At 38.0% G+C, this 22,076-nt stretch overlaps 1 protein-coding gene across 1 annotated transcript in view; it reads left to right on the top strand.

Annotated features, from left to right (window-relative positions):
- The window catches only part of Ser (protein serrate), a 248,246-nt gene that overhangs the window by 8,176 nt on the left and 217,994 nt on the right, over nt 1–22,076 (top strand). The window lies entirely within an intron of this gene.

Here is a 22,076-nt window from a genome sequence, read left to right as displayed (position 1 = left end):
ATCAATAAAGCCGATGTTCCATACAGTCAGAAATTGATACATTAAACTTTTTTTTGTATATTTTTTTCTCGAAGAGGCCTATAGCTCCCATACATTAATCACATATATCTCATTAACACGAAATTCATATTAACCTGTTCAGTTTATGTAGTAAATATTAACCCACTGACTCATTACTTGATTTTATGTCATAATAACTACATAAAATTGTCAAATATATTTTTATCATTACCTCGAATCTATCACAAATATTTAATATTTGTATACTAACTGCACCTACCTGCTGTGTATACTTTCATCGTGTTGCGTTTTACAGCCGTACAAATACAACGCGCCACCAATAGTTGCTAAAAATGCTAAGGGATTAAAATATTTGTTACAATTAGTGAACTAACAAGAAACTCAAATTCGGATCGAAAACTAGAAGTACGAAACGCGGTGGTTTGTGTTTAGTGGTTAGCATTCTTATTTCTTATTATGGAGATACGCGGAGCTATTTTACAGTGTTAAACGCCAATCTTGTAATCTAACGAATCCTCCTTAAAATTCTGCAGACTACTAATGAACTGTTTTCTCAATTTGTTCTGGACTTAGTCTCTTGGCTTTGCTGTTCAAAGTTTGGGATTATGTACACTCCTGTTACCCCTTTTATTTTGTATGTTGGCATTTAAATAACATATTATGATTCGGCGCTCTGAATGCTTAGATTATGTAGGATTGTCATAAACATTTATAACTTAGGGTAACTGGCTATAAAGGCGAGCTACAGAGGGTCATTACAGAGCTGCACAATTTGCAAAGCATAAACTTTTATTCTTTTAAGGTTTACAGAACCTGTAACCGATGGACATGCGATAATACGAGCAATGTAAAATTCAAATTTTTGACTATGTAATTAATTTTATTGTTTCAGTTTCTTATGAAGGCAGTATAATATACTGTGATCTTGAAAATGCCAGTTCAAACATCCTCGTGTTCCAGAGTAAAATTAATCGACGTTTGGTCCCACAAGCTGACCACCTTCGTCTGGTGGTGAGGTCAAGAATGCATGGAACTCTGCTTCCATAACCGTATACGCATTCATGGCGAGGCACTTGGACACAGAGAAAATTAATCTTTTTATTCTGCCTATATTTATGCACAGTGACCCAGTTAGTAACTTCATGTTCATATAATGCAGAGAGATCGACAAATTTGGACGCAATATCTTTCACCTGGAGGATAATTCACGCAGGTGTCTTTAATTGAGATCGATGGTTTTCTCGAAAAATTCTCAAATGATTCTGATTACAACGAACTCGTGTTGGTGATGTAGATGATGATCGCAATCACCGACATAAGTATGGAGTTAACACTGTAGGGCACTAAGGAGAGTTAGGAAGGACGTGGAAGTAAGAGATACTTAATTTCGGGGGAGAAAGAGAATTACTTTGAAAGTTTCTAAGCACCGCCCACTCGTCCTTCTGATAAGGATAGTATGAAAGTGAAAATTTTGGGACGTCGCGAAGTAACAGTTTTTGGCAGCGAAATTTGATTTTATGGTAAATAATTTGGAAGAATGTGTAATTTGGTGGCCTACATAACAAGGGATAATTTTCACGTATTTAAATCGGGAGGACGGCATGGGAAGTATAAAGTAGACTTTTTTAACTTGGGAATTATCTTAGAATTTGAAGACAGAGGAAAATATAAACAATCTATGTCGAGATTGTCGGTAGCATTACCGTCCGGATTTGTAATGACCACCAGCCAGCAAACAAAAATAGTTTAAGTTTGTCACTGAATCACATCGCTGAGATTGTCACTTTCTGTAAAAGTACACTAGTGTACGAAGGTCGTCTAAATAATATTTTGAAATCAAGTATCTACCTCAAATAAAACACAACATGTCTGCATTACAAAGAACAGTTACTTAATGCCGCTTAAGACAATCGAAACTGTTTATTCTGAGAATCATTTTGCTGTGCAAAATACAGAATTAAGGTGGGTGGTACATATAGTTATTAATAGGCTTTAAAGATGGCTCTCAATATATTTTGAACAGTTTCTTTCAAATTTTTGAAGTCATCAATATTTTGACGCTGTATCAGTTTAAAAAGTATTTCAGCCACAGACATGACTGACCTGTCAAGTAAATAAAAATTTATGTATCAGTAATGAAATATTAGCTAATTTACTTCTTAAAGCCCAGTGGTAACTATATATACCACTTGTTTTAAAAATCAGTAACTCAGAATTTTGTCCCCAGAGTGAACAGCGATTATTTTCATAAACATCAAAACCAATTCAACTTTGTGACGGGGAATGTTTTCTTTGAGGTACGGACCGTGTGTAAACGCACTGTTTAGATGAGCATCGGTCTTCACAGAGTTAAATAAAAGTGGAAACACGCAGATGGGCCTATATTTAAGTTTAAATTTTAACAAATCGTTTTGTATAGTTTAACTGCTGATGTGATGATTCGACCACAAGAATGCTTGCATGAAATTCTGCCATATTTTTATCAACATGACTGCCGCGCGGAGCAAGCACACTTATCTGTTCAGTGCAACTTGACTAGAAGCTCAATTGTGCTTTCGAAGAGGCGAATGAATGCTATCACAGTTATCGTATCGTGGAGACTTTGCGCAGGTTTCAGTTGATAAATGTGCATCTGCTCTAGGATACCAAGTTCTTCCTCTTGCAGCTGATATGTTGTTTTATGATTTCCGAAAAATACCACTGAGTTCTTGACTTATACGACTAATAGAAACGTCGGAAATAAAATTAAGACTTACCGGCACGGATTTTTCTAAACCATTATATCTGTGGCTGGAACACTGTGAACTTTATTAGGGAGGAGCCCGGTTCGAATCTCCACAGGTTTTAACTACAGTACTGAGTCAGATTTTCCGAGACTTCCCTAAGTCCCTAGAAACGGAATTATTAATTTAATACAAAAATATTCTACAGTACCATTGCGTTTATTAACCGTATACTTCAGAACCATCGTATGTTAGATAGCCATTGGCCTTCGTCGGAATATAGTTACTAAGAGTGTCTTTAAGTAACCCAAGAATTAATTAATTAGAGAGCTGAATACCTGTTAGTACACCTCCCAGACAGATTTTTGTGTAACTTGGTATGAACATAAATCTACCCTCCCCTGTCGTTATACAAACATGAACTTTCATAGTTGAAACATTACCTATATTGCAAGTAGGATTTTTAGTACCGTGTATTGATAACGCATTTGAAACATGCATGTGTCGGTATCTTGAAAACTTGAAGAGACATGCACCGATCGCTCGATTATAATTTTATTTCATGTTTTGTAAGACATGCCACGGTGATCTAGCGGTTAGAACGCTGGCCTTGTAATCCTGGGGTCTCGGGTTCGATTCCCGGCGGTACCCGAATTTATAACTTGTGTTGGGCAAGGCCGTGGTCTAGGCAACACGGAGTTTTCCTCCGGGGGCTTCCCCGGTTTCTCCGTGGCATCCCAACAATTACTCCATTCACACACAGAAGAAGGCAATGGCAAACCACTTCTGGATCATCTGCCAAGAACGTATATGAACAGGTCCCAGTCCGAGAAAAGGATGAAAGGATCCTGTTCATATAGACCTGTCGCCAGACAGAACACTAAATAAATAAAAAATAGTTTTGTAAGGGTGCGAAACTATGTCACAGGAAGTAAAGAATACAGATTGAGAATGTCTGAGAACAGGATACTTAGGAGAATATTTTGACCAAAAAGTGACAGGAAGCTAAAAATAATTGCAAAATTGGGAGTTTCATAATTTGCACCGCTTGTTAGATATTATCAGGTTAATCAAATGAAGGAGGGTGGGACAGGCGGGCGGGGCATGAGATATAAGAAATGCGTAGTAAATTTTGGTTGGTGAGTCTGAGAGAAAGAGATCATTTGGAATATGTTGGAGTAGGTGGAAATATAATATTAAATTGGGTATTATGGAAACGTGGTTGAAGCCTGTGGACTGGATTCACTTTAAGGCGGATCATACGTAGAGTAAACCAGAAGCATGTTACAGGTTGCATATAAACATTTTCTTGCTGATCAATATAGAGGAGAACCTAACTTTGTCCATTCTACGTCATATCATCAGACAAGGAAATGTTTTGTTCCTCTGGTGTTGTTGAGGTCGACAAAAAAAATGACGATGTCGTTTCATATGACTCTGTGTGTGTGACCTCCGCATTTTTCGACCAAACTATGGTTTCCAATTTCATGGAACGGATTTAATACAGCTTCTTTCCTCTGTGTATAACCTGTCTTTCTTTATTACTTTCCTGTTGTAACCTCCAGTTTCATCAAAATTCCGGTAATTCGATGCGAATTGAGAGTTTGGAACATCCTACATCCATCGTATGTTCAGAGACTGCTTACTTCTAGTGATTCGAACGGACGAACTGGTGTTGAGACAGAGGATAATATAAGTTACTGCTCGTGTTGCAAAGAGAACGGGATGGGCATCTAGACGGGGGACCTGTCGTTATTTTCTTGCGTATGAAAGCGACTTCATGGGACCTCTTACATACACTGAATTGATTGCTTGCTACGCGCTACGTCTGACAACGCTCCAGTCTTACTCCGTTTTGTAAGACACATGACTGGTACCTGGAAACCACTGGTCAAATTACTAGCCTTATATATAATTCCTTGTTCATTCACTGTTATCACAAACGTCCGTACCTGGATCCTATTTTAAACAAATCCATTTCAATTGAATAAAAATTTCCTTGGATATTATCCATCGTCTAGTTAATATAAAACGTAAAACGACGTTTCGGAGATGGGTCTTCAGGTTCCTACACAGTTGGGCCCACTAGATAGAGCTAATCCCTATCTCCGGACCTGAAGGAAATTTCTATTCAATTGACTCTTCACCATCGTCAAGAAGTTTTAGATTTGAAATCCATTTCAGATGTTCTTGATATACCCTTATTTCTTCTTACGAAGCATGCAACCAAAACTTTGAACGTCTGTTTCTTCCACTTATGTTTATGATGTTGGCCTTCTGAGGTTGGATTGAACTGGCTCAGGAGCGCGTCTACTGCGATCTTTGGCATTAGCGATGTTACGAGTCTTCTACAACACTGTCACTTTTCTGATTGATACATGGACAAAAAATATATAATCTATTCACTGTTATTTGAATTGCACCTTACGTATGGATACATTATAAGGTTTTGTGAATGAGTGTTAATTGTTATTACCAGAGTGGCTACCATTTTCTTTCAGAAGCTCATTAATTCACAACCCACCAGATCGAAACTCCTTGTATAAGAGTGGGACGTTTAACTATAAAATAAGTAAACAGAAATGTTTAATCAAAACCACTCACGTGACACGTTTCACTTTGTGTTCATTTTTCACTTTTTAAAACTCCAATCGTCTCTAAATCGTGATTTGCTTCATACTCTTGAACGTTTAGTGCTTTAGTGCATAATATAACAACTTGGAAAAATAATAAAATAATCCTACGCATATTAGAACTTATAAAAAAAAGCTTTTGTTGTTTTAATGTGGGAGAGGTGCCGGAAGGCGGTGAAGAACAAGATGGATGTTTACTCTGATGTAGGCGTTACCAACATCTTATTTATGCAAATACAAAGTCAGTATTTTTAAACAGCAGGTTCCTGTCAGTCACGCAATGACACACGGGCACACATCACATCAATACGTGCACAGGCACACCTTCTTGCAGCCCACAGATGTCACCACCTCCACCCACTCCTCTCCCCGCGTTTTTGTGTGTACACACAAAGGGATGGGGGTACTGTCTGTCCGTCTATATATTTCAGCTCGAAAACTGTCGGACGGATTTAAATTAAATTTGCTATTGATCAACAACAAATGTTTAATTTTGAAGATAATTGTCTTCTGGGTTGTAGCGCAGTGTAGTTTGGTAGAAGTTCTTCGATGTTTAAGATGTATCTGCTGCCTCCATCGTCATAGTCGCCCTGATTATGAAACGTCGGTGAATGTCTTACGAAATAAAAATTGTTGATCGTTTAAAGCGTTGCCACATTACATGGAATTAATTTTATTTTCATCATTTTTAGATATGGTGAATATTTTAGAAAAAAAATACTGACGCATTGCGATAATTTCTGCAATAGTAAATTTGCATGTGCTATAACTATCATAATGACCGACGATGTTTATAAAATGGCAAGTGTAGTACATATTTGTACTCTACAAGGAAGGTAAGTCGCGTTCTTTTCTGGTACATTCTGAGCACAAAAAAAAGTTAACGAAGCTTTCTGTGACTGCTATGGATTTTGTATGTAAGCCTGCACATGGAAGTTATTTCGAAGCCACATTTATTAATTATTTTTTGTTGCTCTCTCCTTCCACATTTTGCAGGAAAACTGTAGATATCCAATACATGGCTTTAATTTCTTGAATGGCTGTGGACTTTTGCAAAATACGGCGCTCTATGAAGAAATTAAGACGATCAGTTTTCTCCGTAAGTTTAGATATACGTAAACTTACTATTGTATGAAGTTATCCTGTATAATCACACACTATGGCAACGTCGAAAATCCTTTAATTTGTAGCATATAAAATATTTCAAGTAATATTTGTAGATCGGTCACCATACCCAGTTCTGTTGTGTCATAATTTACCACCATAAAATGGGAAGATATGTTCCTTTCCCTGTGTATCTCAAATTGTGTCTTGGTTATGTAACGACACCTAATCAACTGAATAAACCACGTAGCGTAAAATGTGAATAAGACTGAGAATGATTCTTATGAAGGACGTGGAAGTGACCTGTTGTCGATGTTTGTCTTCAGTGTAGAAACAACGTGTGATCTTGTAGATTGATATCAACGTTTCGGAGATAATACTATTTCAATCAATCTTACCTAACCTTACCCAAATCTATTCACCCTTCCTAACCCAACGTAACATTCCATAACCTCACCTAAGGTAACTTAACCCGAACTAGCCCAGAGAGAGTTGCGTCACATACTACAAGGCGTATCCGCCAAACTAACCATAGTGAACCTGGTATCTATGTTAACCTAAGCAACTATGGTAACCATAGTAGCCAATCGGTTCTCAAGTTGTAACATTTGGTCAGAGAGGAAAGGAAAGACGAACAGACATACATAACCAGTCCTATATGTCTTCTTCTCAGGCAGTTCGTGCAAAGAACGCATTATAAGGAGAAAGCAGATTTCAGAGAAACACGTGTAATTGTTGCTATTTAGACTACTTGAAATACAAAGAAGAGTCTACAGTAGTAAAAAAAGAGTGGTTTATTTAGTAATTAATGCCTCATATGTTTTGGATTTTATGTAATGAGTCCTATCCAGCGTTTAGTCCAGAAAACTATATTTTCGTAATCAGTTTATTCTGAAGTATTCATGTTATATACTGAATTATGTAATCTGATTTGTACTGCAGAATGAAATAACAGGAACGAAACATTTTAACAAACTCCATTCAGAAACTCCTTGAGAAGCCGTTAAAAAAATTCCCACCTTTTAAGAAAAACATATTTGCTGTGGGATTTACAAAAGGCTCCACCACATACTGTCCTAAACTAGATAAATTTCGTCCATATTCTCACATTCTGTTTCTTTAAGACCAAGTTAATATTAAACTCCCTTTCTATGGGCAGGTCTATCAGATTTTGAATTTACAGTTTTCAACCGAAATGTTACATGTGTGCTACATGTATCACCCATCTCATCTTTCTTGAATTGGCCACCGTAGTATCTGGTTAGGATTACAAATTATGAAACTTAGCGAAACTTCTCGTAGGACTGAATAACTTAGGGATTTGTTGAAAGACGTGCTTTGATTTGAATGTAATGTAGATGAATGGGACAGAACAAAAGCGAGACTGGAATAGAGAAGCAAAGCTAATATATAAAGTATAAAATGTATGGAGATGATGACAAGATGTGAGCCCCCTACAACAAATTACTCGCCATGACTTTTAAATTAAAACTATCTGACGCTCGGTGCTGTAAGAAGGTAGATGGCTGTTGAACACAGCAAATGTAAATGAGTTACAAAAGGCTCTACTTTGTCACTGTAGGCCTCAATGACAAGTTGAGCCACGACATTTTCATTTGTGTTAAATATGTTGTGAATAGATGATTGACTGTAGAAAGTAAATCTTTTGTCTTTCTTGACACTTCACGGGGCTGTAGGTGAACTTTAAAACAGGTACAAGCAGCTGAAGGTGGTGTACAACTTAATGAGGACTTTGTCGACTTTAAGATGAAGATGAGATGGAATCAAACTGGAAACCCGTTTATTTCGAGATGTTTTATGACAGGGAACTGATTAATTGCAGTTACGTTGTACTAAGAACTAAACTAATGCAGACTTACCAGTCTTATTCACGCCCCCAATACGCCTTCATGCTTCAGAACTTTGACACAAAAGTAGTTTCACTATTACTGCAGTACATAACTATAATGCATATATGCAATGACAATGAGTACGCCCATATATCTGCGAAGTGTATTATTATCACGATGAAAAAGACATAAAACAAACGAAATTATTAAAATTCTAATAAAACTTATGTTTAAGTGTAAGATATTCCAGCTTCTGCCATAAACTACTAAAAAATATCATGTTAATTTCTTTGTTAATGGAATTCTATTATATTACCATACAATATATACCAGACTACCTGTAAGACGTTTGTATTTTACTAATGTTTACTGATAATGACAAAATTTGCACTGAGGATGGTTTTAAACCTTTTATAGAGGATTTATTAAGACAGCTGTTACTGTAAAAGCTGTTTACTGTTATTACAGACCACAGGTAAAGACAAGTGTTTATGTTATCTTTGTAAATGAACACAACTCCCAAGAATTGTGGGGAAAGGAGGTATAACTCCACGCATTCTAAACTACGGAACTTCGAACTCTGGTCCGGTAGGATTGGAGACTGGGCGGGACCTACAGCCGATCTGAACGTAGGGGTAAGAGATACCCCTGTCCCTGTCCACGCAGCAAATCTAACATCGGCCATCCCACCTGAAACCAGTTACTTTAATGGCCGAATCTTTGTTTCACGAAGACTTATCCATATGACATCTTTAACATTGGAAATTAATTAATCATAGAGCGTTCATTTCTTTTAGACTTTTCATCATTTATTTTCTTTCTTTCCTTCCTGCATTCTTCCTCTCCCCCTTCTTTGTTTGTCTTTTGTTTTATCTCTTGTTGATCACATGTATCAGAGTAAGGAATTGTGAAGAACTGGTCAATTGTGAGGGACAAACCACCATATTAGTTATTTTAATGGTTTGAAAGGACGTATTCTATGAATGTACTGGTTGGAAATCCCATAAAACAGTGGTTGTATAATTATCTCTATAACTTACAGTCTTGCTTCAGAAGTGTCTTTAGTCAATGGTTGCAACAATTTATTTCCCTACCAAGTGTGAAATAGTAGCTCAGAGCAGAACTAGACACGAAACAGATACTGATAATGTACTTGAAGCATTTTCACGATCTTTATAGCATTTGTAGAGACCTGACTATGCAGGTGTTTCTCACAGAGATAATCAGCGCCGCGTGTGGAATTATGTCGAACCTACAACTGTACACACGGTCGTAAGACAGTTTATACAATAAGTTCGGCACCGAACGCGTGCCGTAGTCGACATCCGTAAGCTGGCTTGTCTCTCGATTTAATTTGTCTTTAAACGACACTGCATTAGTCGGGAACCAATTCCTCCTAGCATTCTATCCTTTGTGTCGATTTTTACAGCTTTGACGTGGTCTTTTGAAGCTTCTTGTGTTCTGTAAATTGGCTAGTATCACAGGGCAACTATGTCTTATAAACACTTACTGCACGAAACAAACGACTCTGGTTTTCAAAACTGCGCTTAGTGGAAACACAATATTATCTTTGGGTGGATGCCAGATTACACCATTGGATTTTATGGGCGTAATACAGTGAAAGGAGCAGAATGCCTTCATGCGTCTTTTCTGATCTGCCTTTCAGTCCTTGAAGTTCCATTGTATTTCTCGTCATTCTCATGTCTCTGAAGATTTAGTGGGAAACGTTCGAAGATGTCTAAGCGTACCGAAAGAAGTCTGAATGCATCATACACCTGAAGTACCTTATCCTATATACTGCCCATTACATTTTAATTCGCGTTATTAAGTGGCTGTGCGGAACATAACTAAATATCTAATGTTACAATAAAATAATATATTATCATTGGGTAGGTCTGATTTCCAGTCACCGATCCTTTAAGATTCGAATTAGGTTAAGAGGTTTAACATGACGTTGGATGTTGTGACATACCGTGTGATTCTCTTTAGTTTCGTTGATTCGTGATTTTTAATACAAATGACTTCGAGAATTGGCTTTATTCCCGTATTTAGGTTATATAATTATTACTATTATTTTTGTATTAATGACTGGCCAGAATCAAATATGGAATCAAAGATGGCTGTGTTCTTGCTTGTAGCACTGTGTTGTCTGGTATATATTTACCAACGTTTCAGACATACCTGCTGTCGCCATCAAATCCCTGATGATAGTTTGAGCAACCTCTGAAACGTCGGTAACCTTCTACCAGACTACACGATGTTACAACCCAGAAGACAGCCATCTTCATACTCGCCGCCGTGAGAATCTTAAAAGCTACTAATTTTTAATCCTTTTAACACTAAACTTGTATGGTAATATAGGGCACTGCCATAAAATTAATACGATCCCGAAACTTTCAACTTTGGTATCAGACGCACAATAAATTCGGTTTTGTGTCGATAATGTACCAGAGCACTCTTTCGGTCAGTTTGTTCCTAATGAAAGTACATACTAAAGGAAATTAATAAATAGAAATTAGTGTCTTTTATGTGCAGCCGCAGAACTAATACCATTTACATGAAAATTATAACTGTGCCTGGCTGCAGGATATGGTAGTTTGGTCATTGTAGGACCTCGCCCGTTCTGCTGCTTGGAGCGAGCAGTCAGGCAAGATTCCTACACGCAACCAGAGGCTTCGTAACACGCGCTACACAATTCACCGTCTTGGGTAGCCGATGTAAAACAGGGACCAGCGTTCCTTTAAATGCAGCAGAACAGCATACGACATTGCTAGTGGATCTGGATTTCTGTCAAACACATCTCGCTAGGCGTCTAGTGGAAAGGGTGTGGCCGGTATGCTTCATCAGCAGAGCCCACTGGACACGATTTCTGTACTTTTGACAGATTTATACAAAAATATAAATAACTTTGTCATACTAATATGTTGACTTATGGAGGCAGCAGACACCTCTTAAACGCCGGTAAAATTCCTCCAGACTACACGACACAAAAGCCCAGATTACAGCCATATTTATATTTGCCGCCGTGAGAACCTTAAATTTCATTACCTTATATATGAAGGATCAATAAGAGACCACTAAAATATAAAGAATAACACATTTACTAAGAAACAACGTCGACAGATGTCGGTGTTGACCTCCTAGTGTTAAACAAATCCAGATCCGACTTCACGCTTCATTTCTACACATAAAAAGGAAATATTCAACAAGGGAACATCTTGCATGCTGTAGCCTGAGTCAGCGATAGAAACTAAATTTGTACTCGGAACATTTCGACAAACAATCTTCCAACATCTTTTGTTTGTTTGAAACGCTGTATAAAAAGATGGAAGGCACGTAGCTATCTGAAGTAAGAGGTAAATTCCAAGAATGAGCGCCAGAGACAGCCAGAACTCCTTGAATGCAGTTGCGAGACAGATTGATCTGATAAGAATGATTCTTGCATAAGACCAAACATCTTAACAGATTAGCGGATTATAAATAGGGTTTCTGAACCTTCACATCATATAAATCAAAGTTAACAGATTAGCATTATGCTCTGAGGTAATGTGACTTTTACACATTAATTCCAACTCCCTCCAGCCTTGTAAATGCCTACAGTGACGGCATTATCTATTTCAAAACATGTCTTAATAAGATTCGGCCCGTTTAAACGTGTCATTGTGCATAATCTACCGTATGTTAATTATAGCCTTTTTTACATCAACGGAAATTTGCTCTGCCTAGTTTGGCTCTTAGGTATAAAAGTAAAGTAAAGTTTGTCCCACTATACGCCATGTAGGCGTTTGGGGTGAGGGGAGGTATAGCTCCTCTCTTCCTTGACCTCGGCACTAGATGGGGTTGAGTGGTCAGCATCACGCCCCGGCCGGCTTTACCCCCGGGAAAGGACCCCGGTACCCATTGTAGAGGAGGCTGGGTGGGCCCCAGAGCCGGTCTGGACGCAGAGGCTAGAGGAAAAATCCTCTGCCCTCATCGGGGATCGAACCCCGGTCGTCCAGCCCGTAGCTAGTCACTATACTGACTGAGCTATCCCGGCTCATGGCTCTTAGGTATAAAATTGTTAATAAATACCAAAGGACGACTACAGTTTGTGCAATCACAACTACATTTCTCCTTTCCTTCAACTCAAGATCTTCAAGATTTGAAAATCTTTTACTTGGCCGATTTTAACATATGCTATCGGTAATGATAGACAATATGTACACACCGGGAATTTCTTGCAGAAATGCGATTTAAACCATTTAAAATTACAGTAGTAATGCAGGTAGCTCAAAAGTAATTGTTTACGAAGAAGAATATTTCATACTTGTTTGTTCATGCACTCAGAGTTTGACTTAAAAATGTAACACGTTAACGCTTTAAAACCTAGTCCGTTACCACAGAGGTAACATGGCATTCTTCTATTTCGAAGGTAAACAGTCGGAATCTAGACCGGGAAAGGATCGAACCCCACGAAGGGTATTCGAGATTTCCGTCATACCCCACGGACAATTTCCTGGATAGAAACTTTACTTAGACCTTGGCCTATACCTTGTCCTTAACTATTCGTAATTTTGTCTACTCTGTATAACTTCGGCAGTTTGAGCAGCGTCGTTAAACAGTCTAAGTGTCAATGAAATTCGATTAAACCAATAAATGCAACAAACTAACATGACCGCCCAAAATGTTTACACTGTTTCGCAAATACAAAAATAGTAGGCCGTATTATGTGAAGGCGAAGGGTTTATATTTGAAACATTAGCAAGATTTTTGAACCACATTGCTAACCACTTGGTCACAATGTCACCTGTGATCTTGGTACTTAAGGTAGCGGGATCATATCCCGTACTTGTGTGACGAGATGCAAATTGCCTCTTTTTTAACTGGTACCTAGGGTAGCTCAGTCAGTTTAGTGGCTGGTTCCGGACTGGACGACCGTGGTTCGATCTGTGACAAGGGCAGAGGATTTTCGTCAAGGCTCTGCTTCCATACCGGCCCTTGGTCCACCCAGCCTCCTATTCAATGGGTACCGGGGTCTTTTCCCGGAGGTAAAGCGTCTCCAGGCCGTGACGCTGACAACTCACCCCCATGGAAAACAACATCGTATTTTTAAACTTATTTAGATGTACGCTGGATTATTTGTAGACTATTCAGTACCACGTTTGTATTTTAAGCGAATATGCGGAAGGAATAGTGACAAATTTAGTGCTATGACTAGATAATTCGTTCAGTGAATCCTGTAACGAGCATGGTTTGTATTTGTTAAGGTTTTACAGTTTATGGCACAAGTAACATTTTTTGGTGATTGGCTCTCAAGCATTGCCATAAATGTTGTTTATTTTCAAGGCCTGGGGATATTTTTAGTTTTAATTATCAACGCTGGCCCACCATATTATTATAATGAATTCGTTTGAAACCATTACGGCACTGAAGTACCAGACAAACTTCTTCCCCCCGCTTCCCGTTGCTCTGCAGTTCTTCGAGTACCCACGCCGCGTCCAGTAAGTGAGGCTTCGAAACCGTGTTTAGTCGCATTTGACAGGACTCCTTTGACTGATGATCCAGCCCGTCAAAAGGCCTGCACCTACTTAGGGCAACATGACTATGACAAACAACCATTCATTGAGTATGATCGAACCGAGGACCCCAATATCCAAGTGACAAAGACCCACACTATAGACAGCGTTACTACTGAGACGTACATGTTAAATGACGCAAAAGTTAAATTTAATGAAACAGATACAATAAGGCATCTTATTGTGTAAACGCTTCGTAAAATTTATAACATAGGCTTGTAGCGTTATTAAATTAAGAAATAATGTCTGTATACTGACATAATGTTGAACCAAGTCGAAGATATTAATGTTTCAACATAGTGTAAGTGGCTCTAAAGTTGTTCGTTGGTTTTTATGTACAACTGCTTACATATTTATTTATTTTTTGTAAACGCGTTTCGATCACACTCGATCATCAGTTCCTCAATGATAAAAAAGATTATATACATATTCTACATGTCACTATCTTCTCACTTGTATTAGAAATGAAATAAATTGTGTACTAACTTGATTATGTTAAAATGAAATCATTTACGTCGGGTCACTCAGAGGATACTAGTTGTCTGAAATACTTTTCATGAAACTTGGAACTATGGTTTAATCGAAAATAGCGGGGTTTTTTAAATTGGAGATCACGCGCATACAATCGCTACCGTATTCACAACAGTCCGCCATTGGCTCTTATCCGGAGCCAGATTAGTCTAGATTATACTCTCACACGGTGTCACTTTTATGATTCATTTTGGCAGTATTCTCCCATCTGTGCTTAGATTCCTCAAGTGTCCTCTTTCCTTCAAGATTTCCGACCAAAATTCCGTATCGATAGGCTTTGCATTTCTTATCTCTAACTTGTTATTTTAATATACGCTACTAGTGCAAACATTTCTGATAAAATTTATAAACCTTAGGTGGGTAATGTAATATTTGATTGTACAAATGTATATTTTTCGTAAGACTTGAGGTTCTCACAGCGGTGAGTATGAAGATTTCCATCTTCTGGGTTGTTGCGATGATCGCCCTGATGACGGAGGCAGTATGACCTCTGAAACGTTGGTAAACATCTACCAGACTACACAGCGCAACAACCCAAAAGACAGAAATCTTCATACTCTGATGACGGAGGCAGTATGACCTCTGAAACGTTGGTTAACATCGACCAGACTACACAGCGCAACAACCCAGAAGACGGAAATCTTCGTATATTCTTCGTATTACAAGCCTTTTTAACAAAAGAATTAGACATGGTAGTACAAATCACCTGTAGTCGTAAACTCAGTCTACATGTCTGGTCGTTTTGCTCTGTGTTGTGTCCACATTGTTTTACTTTCACATACGCTATTTATTTCATTTACAGGAGTTGAAATTCCCAGTACACGAACTTATTTCAACCAGTCTCAAACATCGACTTGGACATGATCTGACACGCGATCAAAGATACAGGATAGAAAGTTGTCTCGGGTTTGTTCCGTCTGTATTCCTACTCCAATTCCCATGAGATCAATCGTTACTTCGCTGACATTATTACTGACGCCACGTACAATTAAAATGCAATAAATACCATCTTAAGTTGATTACATTGTTTGGATATAAGAAGTACAACCCTGCCACTATCGTGAAAGCTAAATGTATAAAAAATGTTTTCAAGTGACAGAAATACATGTGGTTGTGGAGTTTTATATGTAACAGACTTGTGCATTTCATAGAAAAAATACACAAAAATCATGTTTCAAATGCCAACTTCCCCTTTCGTAATTGTATTCTTACCATTACTTAAACTGTCTTACTTGTCTGTCAATTGTCTTATTCGCAGAACTATTTACATCAGTATGGACACGTCGCTTTAAATACCTGAACAGTTTCCATTTACGTAATCTTTGAATACTAAGTAACGAGTTCGTCTACACATTAATCACTTCGATCGAAGGTGCGGGGCGAGAAAGTTTATCTGTGATATACAAAGCTGTAATCCACGATTTATATGAGTATGCATGTAATTTATTGTTTCGTCAGTTCCATCACTAGACTCAATTACACATTCTAGTATTTCTTTCAAAAAAATTCAATGTACATTTCGTAGAATGCTCACCATTAGTTTCAAGCAACGTATGTTTGTACTATTCACAGATAATTAAATCAAGATTGAACTATTCATGCTGCTAGGCTGTTCAGATGGAAATAAAAAGGGACGCTTGAAATATTAATTAGCGTTTCTGGTTGTATCTCTTACTTCTGTACATAAACAAGAGACATGCGCAAGTGCGAAGACCCGCCACTGGATCAGATGCTAAGACGGGTTCGCTAAGTTAATGGTCGCTTTTATCTTCTTGTTTTGTGGCTGGAGGATCATTAGTAAAGCCTGCCTGCACTTGCTATGGGTTTCGTGTTTAAGATCTTGAGACGAACAGAACCTAAATTAATTGCTGTTTTCTTCTTTTATCGGGTGTTATTGTTAAACTCTCCTACGTAAGAAATGACGGTCGTGATGATTATGATGAATAGTGGGAATTTATCGTCTCAGCGAACTTGGTGGTCCCCCCCTCCCGAAAACCTGGCCCACTTAACAATGCATTTTTTATTCAAAGACTTGAAAACGTGTCCCTGTAGAATAATAATCAGATATTTAATGTATAATAGTCGTGTAATAGCCAACCATTTTATTCTTCGACATATCTTATGGAAAATACTAGGTTGTATTTAATTTTGCAGTGGTTTAAAGCCCAAGTTTCGTACCCTGGAATGTGGTGCTAAGGTCTGGCATTTTGAGATCTAACGTCGTATGGACACCGGCATTTCGTAGGAACTTACTGCTTTCATCTTCAGGGCTGAAGATAAGGACAGCGTGTTTCTCCGAAACGTTTCACGACGTTACAACTCAGAAGACCAACATCGATAATAAAAGTTAGATTTTAGTATCTTATTTATATTTCTAGATATTCTTCAGTTACTTCTATAGAACTGAATTCTGTGATTCAAATAAGTACGTCTAACACTTTATGTGGGTGAGATACAACCCCCAACATTCAAACCGGATCAGAATTTTTTTAGCAAACTTTTTTTGGTTCTCTCTGGTTGCCGTAGAAGATGTAGTTCATCCGGGCTCTAAGTCGCTTTCTGAGACAGTACAAGAACAGGTACAGCGAATTAATTACAACAGGATATTTGAATATGCATTAGAGTGCTGGTCCAAAGGACGAATAAATCTCGGAAAAGACGAATTAAGAGGCGAAGCCGAAACACGGAATATTGCAGACGAAGAAGTTTCAAGCACTCTCATTCTTCCTGCAACAAGGCTGGTTATTCTGCTTGTTTGGACACGAATGAAACTCTAGGAACTAGGAATGTAGGGTGCGGATTGAATGCATCTGGCTTAGGATAGGGTTTGGCGACGAGATTTTGTGCACGTGATAATGATCTTTTGGGATCCATAAAATGTGGCGAATTTGACTATCTGGGCGTACCAGTAGCTTCACAAGGACTCATTTTCATTTTCATGGAGTTAGTTATTTAAAGACGGTACATAGTGTAAGATTTGAGGTTTTCACAGCGGTGAGTCTGAAAATTTCTCTCTTCTGGGTTGTTGCGCCGTGTAGTCTGGTAGATGTCCACCAACATTTCAGGGGCCATGCTGCCTCCGTCATCAGGACAGACGGAGGCATCATGACCTCTGAAATGTCGGTATACTTCTACCAGGCTACATGGCGCAACAACCCTGAAGACAGAAATCTTCACGGTGCATAGTGTTGGGCTTTCATTCTTAATCGTTTTGCAGAAAAGAGTACAAAAATATTTCGCCTGGCAGAAATGGTCACATGGTTAACAGAATTTAAAGCATGTAGAACAATACTTGCTCCATGCTGGACAACCGGAACACGATTTCTGGCAGGACAGGAAATTAATCATCGCCGCAACGTCCAGACCAGCTCTGGGCTACATCCAGCTTCCTATCCAATGGGTACCGAGTTTCTTCCCAGGGCAGAGGCAAGAAGCTGACCACTTACTAGTGCCGAGGTTTAAAATTTATGGACCAGTATTTGTTATTCGTTTACCAAACTGGTCCCTTGCTCGTGTAGAATAACGGGTACAACCAAAAACGCTAATTAATATTTTAATCAGCCGTTTTTCTTCAGTATTGTGGACGGCAGAAACGTGTGTTTGAATGTTAATGAATACCACCGAAAGAATTGTTCACGAAAGATTCAGCTAAATACTGCAGTTGGTACTTATTGGAAGTTATTGGGCTGTAGATATAATCCATTATATACGGACTCTCATTCAACTTATATCATGACATGATTGGATTATAGCCTTATGTAGTCAGGAAGTAGCAAAGCAAATGGATGCGTTAAAACTGTGGTCAGTAGAATACAGGTTTTAACTTATTGAAGATTTTTTAACGTTTTGTTGAGAAAATAACGGCTTCATCCACTAGTTTTACCATTTTTAATAACACTACAATATTTAGGTCTAACTACAAGTCTTGTTACCTTACTGTGTATTTTATATTTAGTACAATGCATTGTCATAAAAGTAGGCGTATGAACAATAGCTATAAGATAGTTAAATGTATTTAATTCTTAAGTATTTATTCCATGAAATACATATTTTGAGCCACCTTGTAAAAATTTGGAAGAAATGGCACAATTATGCGTACAGCGGTAGCTGCTGTCAACTCTGTTTCTTTGAAAACACTTTAAGGTATCTTCACAGCCATAAAATAAAATAATAGCGCTTAAAAAATATAACTTCATCTCAGGATGAACATTTATTTATAAACCCATGCCAATCAAAATCAAATTCTGTAACAGGACTTCCAGACAAGACCTCTTATATTGCATCAGACGTCTATATCTTGCCCAGCTGTTGTACTTATAAGGCATATACTGAGGAAAATACCGCCTCACGACTACATCTCTGATGGATATCTCTAGATGCTGTCAATTCCCATCTCTGTAAATGGATGAGGTAAAAAAAAAATTGAGATAGTGCTAGAATTCTCAACCTACATATATAACCACTTCTCTGCAAGTCGAATTAGTCTAAACTACCTGCACTGCGTTTTTTTAAATGTGTGATAAAGATTATTTTGAATTATACCACTCATTCCCATTGACTTTTGTATATTTGATATAGACCTCAACAAGATATTTCTGGAGTTACCTGTGTCCTGTTTTCAGGTGACTGATTGTCATTATATTGACAAATTTACTTTTGGTTTAATTTAAACAATAGTGATTAGAATATCTTAAAAGATTTCGGGTTTGATTCTATCCTTGGTCAGAGACAGCACAGTCTATTTCTTTAGGCATAGGCGTATGTCACAACACAATAACAACAGAATACGGAACGCTAAAATGATTTGGTATATTTTATTCATCGAACAAGACATAAATATGTTCAAATATGCAGTTTAACAAACATTTTTGTAGTGATAATATTTTCATATATGTTTAGTTTTAAAACGAACCTATTTCTTATAATTAAATTTTATTTTAGGGATTTTTAATTCAAAATCAGAACTCGTAGTTGACGAGACCGCTCGGGTCGTTAATTTGAATTTAAACATATTTTGTACATAAAATTATTCAAACATAAAATTAAACGCCTAGGTCTCGTATAAGCTATTACGTTAACAGCTTGCTATTAACAATTTACCGGAAATAAGTTCTTAAATGTCTTGTTTTCTTCAGAAATGTTTAATAAGTTTTACCAAGTCAATAAACGTTGCGGTTCAGTGATTAGCATTCCAGCTTCATATCAGAGAACACCCAGATTATATTCTCGGTCTAAAGTCCTTCTATCCCTACTGAGACTCTTCATAATTTTATTCAGACCCTCCACGTAAATACTGAGATTTTACTCACGATTCCCGTCTTTAATGTACTTCAGATTTTATCATCCCATTTAACGACGCAATTTAACGTGTGCAATTGCGCAAGCATCTTTAAATAAATTATAAATTGTATAATTTTACATACGGCATTTCAAAAAGATCACACATTAGACTGGTTTTTAAGATGTGTATGCACACCTAATTACGTGGACAAAGACGTATAATCACCCAGACTGAGAAAGAAAGGGGACTTATGGCAGTTTTTGTACTTGGCCTTTCTTCTGTTTTTGTTAATTTCCGTTATACAAAACTTAACTTCAGCAGACAATGAAAAAGTGGCATAAGTAGTATTTGAGGTTCTCACAGCGGTGAGTCTGAAGATGACTGTCTCCTGGGTTGTTGCTCTGTGTAGTCTGGTAGAAGTTTACCGACGTTTCAGGGGACCTTGCTGCTTCCATTATCAGACGATGAGTGTCACTAAACTTCTACCAGAATATAGGGCGCAACGATGCAGAAGACAGCATGTTTAAAATCCCTTTAAACTACAGAAGTAAAATTATTTTAAAGGATGAAAATATAATTCAGCGTAAGAATAATTTAGACATAACAAACGTAAGAACTTTTCTTTATCAATTCTATTTAAAAAGACTTTGCCGCATAATAAGAAATTATCGAATAAGAATTATCCTTCCATCTACGCTTTGGTTTCTCAAGTAGTTTATTCCCTTACAGTTTGCTCAGTAAAATTTTATATCCACTGGTCATCTTTAGGTGTGTGCTGTGTGTCTCTCCCGTTCTATCGTCCTCGATTTGATCATCATGTACGACGTACCTTTAATTAATCACTTGCTGCAGATTTATAAAACCGAAAATGTAGGGATGTCATCCAGCTGATAAATTTTTGCACGGCCCAGAGCAATGTTCCGCAACAGGTGAGTCGCCACAAGGTTTCAGGTGTGCCGCGAATTTTTATAAGAAGTTGTATATTCGCACGTCATAGTTATAAAAGGCAATATCTTATCTTTCATAATTAGAATTCCTAATACGCGCATACACAGGTTTATCATTGACATTTTTATTCAGAATGTGTTATGTTTTGCTATCATTTGCGTGCATTCTTATAGGGTTAGGATTTTATATCGATACATACAGATGAGGGAAATTTCCTGTGAAGATGTACATATTGGTCTTCTGGGTTATAATGCCGTGTTAACGTGATATTAAATACAATACTAATATTTCTGAAAATAGAAACATGTAAAAAAGTAAAGTTTGTCCCACTATACGCCATGTAGGCGTTTGGGGTGAGAGGTGGTATAGCGCCTCTCTTTCTTGACCTCGGCACTAGATGGGGGTGAGTGGTCAGCATCACGCCCCGGCCGGCTTTACCCCCGGGAAAGGACCCCAGTACCCATTGTAGAGGAGGCTGGGTGGGCCCCAGAGCCGGTCTGGACGCAGAGGCTAGAGGAAAAATCCTCTGACCCCGTCGGGGATCGAACCCCGGTCGTCCAGCCCGTAGCTAGTCACTATACTGACTGTCTCCATATACCGGGTTGATGTTTTTTACAAAGCGTTTGTATCTTCCTACAAGCCTAAACGGCGTAACAACCCAGAAGACCAACGTCGACAGAGGGGGAAAATTTTACGTGTCTCTTATACTGGTACGTAATTCATGTAAGAGATTATACCTAAGAAGTGTACTCACGAATTGAAGTACAAATCTTATATTCTGTTCAAGCTGTAATGAAAATACAGGTGTCTGCGCCCCGTCACATTAATATCTTAAATAAAATTCACACATGCAATATTACCTTAAATTGAGGCATGGAACATTCTATAACTATACATAAACTAAAATTGTGGAACATAAACGTTTAATTTATCTTTTTTGTAATCATTTCTACGAGGGTTTCCTTAGTTTAATGTAAAGTATGAACCGAGGGTGTTGATAATGGCGGACATTGGAGCGCATATTCGAAACCGCTGGCCCAACTACAGCAAAGCAACCACAAGAAAATTTGTAAAACCTGAAGTTTTTTTTAATGTTTGATTTGCATTCAAAACATACATAAACACAGCCTTATTAAAATATTTGGGGGAGGGGGTAACAAAAGGTTTCCTTTTGGTTGACACGTAATCTGGTTTCTGTCGGCTTTGGGGGAAAGGTCGGGAGCAGCAGGGGGCTCACCGTGGGGTTCCAGCCGGGGCTAGTTCCACCCGGTGGGTTCTCAGCGACAGAAGACTAATCCTAATTAACTAGACCAGTGCAGACTTAGGATTTTCTTGTGCTGCCAGTATCCTGCCTTGCCAACTTATAAACTGCTTGTTCGAGTTTAGGTGGGAAAAAAGCTCCTCATAAATATTTCCTTTGTCCACTTTCG

The sequence above is a fragment of the Zootermopsis nevadensis genome, unplaced genomic scaffold, assembly GCF_977971745.1.
Source record: "Zootermopsis nevadensis isolate Lab colony 2312 unplaced genomic scaffold, Znev_1.0 Znev_ptg000013l, whole genome shotgun sequence".
NCBI classification, from domain to species: Eukaryota; Metazoa; Arthropoda; class Insecta; order Blattodea; family Termopsidae; genus Zootermopsis; species Zootermopsis nevadensis.
This window is presented reverse-complemented; position numbering and strand designations above follow the sequence as displayed.